Source organism: Triturus cristatus, chromosome 1_2 (assembly GCF_964204655.1).
Source record: "Triturus cristatus chromosome 1_2, aTriCri1.1, whole genome shotgun sequence".
Classification (NCBI taxonomy): domain Eukaryota; kingdom Metazoa; phylum Chordata; class Amphibia; order Caudata; family Salamandridae; genus Triturus; species Triturus cristatus.
The window spans coordinates 764,848,341-764,854,340 of NC_140580.1; positions in this window are offsets into that span (position 1 = coordinate 764,848,341).

The window sequence follows — 6,000 nt, forward strand, 5'->3', positions numbered from 1 at the left end:
TTCCAATTTGGTTCTGTTGCTGATTATTATTGCAAACATGTTTACATGTTTATTCAGGATGTAATGTTTCTTATCTGTGGCTGCAAATGTACTGACAGAATTCCAAGATTGATGTGCAATTCATACGTGAATATGAACATATAATTTTTATTCTCACTGAGGTTGCTAATTTTGGGGTATACACAATGTTGATGTATCATGGTAACCGATAACCTCATCAGATACCAGATACAGGCACTGTTGATGGCTATTGCAAGCAGAATAGAACCTGTTTAGAGGTGTGCTTTTTGGGTGTGTTTATATACCTAAGCCCACTTGGGCAAGATGGTTGGTGATGTTTGTGATTAATGGATTCCATTAGTCTTTTGATATTCACACGAGACTACGAACATTAGCTATCTCGTACGTTGCCGATTTGAAAAAACATTGACATTTTGAAAACTTTATTATACCCTGAGCGTGCACAGCCTGGTGACTTTATGGTGTATTACAACCTATGTACTGATTTGGAGTTTGCATTATCTATGAATTTCGGCCCACTTGGGTTATAATGTCAATGATTTGTTTAGTACATTTCAGGTTTATCGATTTTTGTTTAAATGTGTTATACGATATCCTGCGCATTATCATAAACAAATGACGAGTTGCTTTATACCCCATATTCATATACAATGTACAGGCTGAATTAATTTTCTTATTGTGTATCGGTATTTTACTGTTACAATATGGCCGCCAATTTGACAAACATCTTCCCCACTTCGGTGTGTTTAGTCCATCTTTTAATTTATGTACTTTAAACATGGAGTAGTGTATTACGAGTTTGAGCGTGAACAAGCCGTAATGGCGAAACGCGTCGTTCTGCACTTGTGATTAAATCTTCTTTGCATTCGACTTTGGAGTCTGAGTATTTTCTCAGTATAAGGAGAATTTGGGGAGTGAATTAATTACGGAACACCGGTTTCCGGACTCGGACCGCCGCTGACAGACCGTAACTCGTTGGACCGGTACTTGTGGATGTTATCTATATATATATATATATATTTGTGTAGCATTTTCTTCATAATAGTCATGGAAGCATTTGCCCCTGGGAGATCTATATGTGGATTTTCCACGCTGTACTTTTTGCTTTGTTTTGGTATTTTTCAGTATTTTCTCTCTTTTTTCCATTTTTTGCACTTTATTCAGTATGAAACAATATATGGATAGAGGAATTGCGTTTTACTCGCATATCTTGATATGATTTGATTTCTAACCTCCATGTGGACCGTAGAGGGGATTTCTATGACAGCCCCTTATCTAAGAGTAAGATGGTATAAGGACTTATCCGAATTATTATTTTTTATTTTACCACCTTAGAATATTGAGGCTGAATATATGAATATCCTTAAGAGTAATTTCTCCTCCTCCTTTTATTTTCTATAAGGAGTATGGCCGCCATATATAATTTATTATGTAGCATGAGTCAGCCACTTTTTAAATAAATATTTTTGCGCACGTAAGCACTATTGCACTGTTCAACATTATAGGCACATTTGCACTTTGGTAAGCGTTGTTCTGGCTCTATGACAACTACCCTCTAGCCATTGCACTATTTATTAACACTAATGGAACAACTTGTAGACATTGAATATATGTTTAGCTTTGCATACTATATGAATATAGGTACTGGTCATCCTTATATAGAGTGCCTGGTTTATCTTATCTGTACATCAATATAGCGGCATTTGCACATTTGTATAATGATGGTTTGCAAATAACTTGGTATTTGAACCTGTTATAACATCTTATTTTATCTTGCATATCTTTATTTGCACTATAGTACAGCTGTGTTTGCACAAATGTATAGCGATACTTTGCACACAATTAGGTATTCGAACCAGTTTTATTACATTCAATGCTGATTTTGCACATTACTTGCATTTTTTGCACACAAGCGCTCTTTGCACATAAGTATTTACCTACACTAAATTAGGTTTTTATGTGTATACGGGATAGAATTTGCATTGTGCCCTGTATTTTATATGTCTATTCATTTTAAAAGATCTTTTTTTTTCTAATGAATACAAGTAGACGTTTAGATGATAGAGCAGCATGTATTAGCTCTATGTGCAAACTAGCTATATGTAAAGGATCGTACAAACATATGCTAAACAAGATGAAGGCATTGTATGTCGATGTCTCTGCATTATAGATCAACTTGGCAAGTTCTGCAATACATTGTATTTTTTGGTATTTTAAATGTGGTTTCAGGGAGATGAACAATTTAAATTAAGTATTTTGTCTATGTTCATTAGTATGCCGATCTACGTCACCAGTATGCGCCAGACCTGTGCCTTTAAAAATATGTTTCAGCCTCTCGTTGATTAAGTGATCAAGGACACAGCCTAGTGTCCGAAACACGTCTGAGGCAGCACTGTTTGTTCACAGTATATTAATAAATAACTATTCTGGCATCAGCCCATTGAAGTGTCCGTGTTCCTGTTCGTGCGAAGCTGCACTAAGGAGAAGCGGAGTGGATATATATATATATTATCTACTGGCGGTCGCCAGTAGATAGTTATAGTTAGGACCGAGTTCCCATAGGAAATCTGAAAATTCTATTTTGAATAACTTTGGCGCCGGTTGACTTATCTTCGTGAAAGTTCCAAAACTAATGGGGCGCTCCGCTCAGCTCCTACCCTGAAAGTCTCGGGGTGATTCGTCAAGCGGGGGCTGAGAAAAAAGGGGGTCCCAAAACACATTTTCCCCATGCATTTTCCCATAGGACCTTTAGTCGAAGGTACAACCCGAACGGCTGAACAGAATTACTTGAAATTTGGCAAAGAGGTAGTCCTCAGTCCAGGCATGTGCCTTTTGCTTAAATGGTGTAAATCCGTTCAGTAGTTCCTGAGAAAATCAAATGTAAAATCACATATATATCTGGGCGGAGCCTAACCACACATCTCATCGTGAGATCTGATTGGCTGTCAGCACTTCATCCAAGAAGTGTTGGCAGCCATCTTGGGACCAATATACATGATAGCACCTCATTAAAAAGCATTGCAGTTAATAGAAGGTTTTAAGACTTTAGTTACATTATAAATCATTTGTTGATGGTACCATACTCATTTTTGGATTTTTTGCACTTTATTCAGTATGAAACAATATATGGATCGAGGAATTGCGTTTTACTCGCATATCTTGATATGATTTGATTTCTAACCTCCATGTGGACCGTAGAGGGGTTTTCTATGACAGCCCCTTATCTAAGAGTAAGATGGTATAAGGACTTATCCGAATTATTATTTTATATTTTACCACCTTAGAATATTGAGGCTGAATATATGAATATCCTTAAGAGTAATTTCTCCTCCTCCTTTTATTTTCTATAAGGAGTATGGCCGCCATATATAATTTATTATGTAGCATGAGTCAGCCACTTTTTTAATAAATATTTTTGCGCACGTAAGCACTATTGCACTGTTCAACATTATGGCACATTTGCACTTTGGTCAGCGTTGTTCTGGCTCTATGACAACTACCCTCTAGCCATTGCACTATTTATTAACACTAATGGAACAACTTGTAGACATTGAATATATGTTTAACTTTGCATACTATATGAATATAGGTACTGGTCATCCTTATATAGAGTGCCTGGTTTATCTTATCTGTACATCAATATAGCGGCATTTGCACATTTGTATAATGATGGTTTGCAAATAACTTGGTATTTGAACCTGTTATAACATCTTATTTTATCTTGCATATCTTTATTTGCACTATAGTACAGCTGTGTTTGCACAAATGTATGGCGATACTTTGCACACAATTAGGTATTCGAACCAGTTTTATTACATTCAATGCTGATTTTGCACATTACTTGCATTTTTTGCACACAAGCGCTCTTTGCACATAAGTATTTACCTATACTAAATTAGGTTTTTATGTGTATACGGGATGGAATTTGCATTGTGCCCTGTATTTTATATGTCTATTCATTTTAAAAGAATCTTTTTTTTTCTAATGAATACAAGTAGACGTTTAGATGATAGAGCAGCATGTATTAGCTCTATGTGCAAACTAGCTATATGTAAAGGATCGTACAAACATATGCTAAACAAGATGAAGGCATTGTATGTCGATGTCTCTGCATTATAGATCAACTTGGCAAGTTCTGTAATACATTGTATTTTTTGTTATTGTAAATGTGGTTTCAGGGAGATGAACAATTTAAATTAAGTATTTTGTCTATGTTCATTAGTATGCCGATCTACGTCACCAGTATGCGCCAGACCTGTGCCTTTAAAAATATGTTTCAGCCTCTCGTTGGTTAAGTGATCAAGGACACAGCCTAGTGTCCGAAACGCGTCTGAGGCAGCACCGTTTGTTCACAGTATATTAATAAATAACTATTCTGGCATCAGCCCATTGAAGTGTCCGTGTTCCTGTTCGTGCGAAGCTGCACTAAGGAGAAGCGGAGTGGATATATATATATTATCTACTGGCGGTCGCCAGTAGATAGTTATAGTTAGGACCGAGTTCCCATAGGAAATCTGAAAATTCTATTTTGAATAACTTTGGCGCCGGTTGACTTATCTTCGTGAAAGTTCCAAAACTAATGGGGCGCTCCGCTCAGCTCCTACCCGAAAAGTCTCGGGGTGATTCGTCAAGCGGGGGCTGAGAAAAAAGGGGGGTCCCAAAACACATTTTCCCCATGCATTTTCCCATAGGACCTTTAGTCGAAGGTACAACCCGAACGGCTGAACAGAATTACTTGAAATTTGGCAAAGAGGTAGTCCTCAGTCCAGGCATGTGCCTTTTGCTTAAATGGTGTAAATCCGTTCAGTAGTTCCTGAGAAAATCAAATGTAAAATCACATATATATCTGGGCGGAGCCTAACCACACATCTCATCGTGAGATCTGATTGGCTGTCAGCACTTCATCCAAGAAGTGTTGGCAGCCTTCTTGGGACCAATATACATGATAGCACCTCATTAAAAAGCATTGCAGTTAATAGAAGGTTTTAAAACTTTAGTTACATTATAAATCATTTGTTGATGGTACCATACTCATTTTTGGATTTTTTGCACTTTATTCAGTATGAAACAATATATGGATAGAGGAATTGCGTTTTACTCGCATATCTTGATATGATTTGATTTCTAACCTCCATGTGGACCGTAGAGGGGTTTTCTATGACAGCCCCTTATCTAAGAGTAAGATGGTATAAGGACTTATCCGAATTATTATTTTATATTTTACCACCTTAGAATATTGAGGCTGAATATATGAATATCCTTAAGAGTAATTTCTCCTCCTCCTTTTATTTTCTATAAGGAGTATGGCCGCCATATATAATTTATTATGTAGCATGAGTCAGCCACTTTTTTAATAAATATTTTTGCGCACGTAAGCACTATTGCACTGTTCAACATTATGGCACATTTGCACTTTGGTCAGCGTTGTTCTGGCTCTATGACAACTACCCTCTAGCCATTGCACTATTTATTAACACTAATGGAACAACTTGTAGACATTGAATATATGTTTAACTTTGCATACTATATGAATATAGGTACTGGTCATCCTTATATAGAGTGCCTGGTTTATCTTATCTGTACATCAATATAGCGGCATTTGCACATTTGTATAATGATGGTTTGCAAATAACTTGGTATTTGAACCTGTTATAACATCTAATTTTATCTTGCATATCTTTATTTGCACTATAGTACAGCTGTGTTTGCACAAATGTATCGCGATACTTTGCACACAATTAGGTATTCGAACCAGTTTTATTACATTCAATGCTGACTTTGCACATTACTTGCATTTTTTGCACACAAGCGCTCTTTGCACATAAGTATTTACCTATACTAAATTAGGTTTTTATGTGTATACGGGATGGAATTTGCATTGTGCCCTGTATTTTATATGTCTATTCTTTTTAAAAGAATCTTTTTTTTTCTAATGAATACAAGTAGACGTTTAGATGATAGAGCAGCATGTATTAGCTC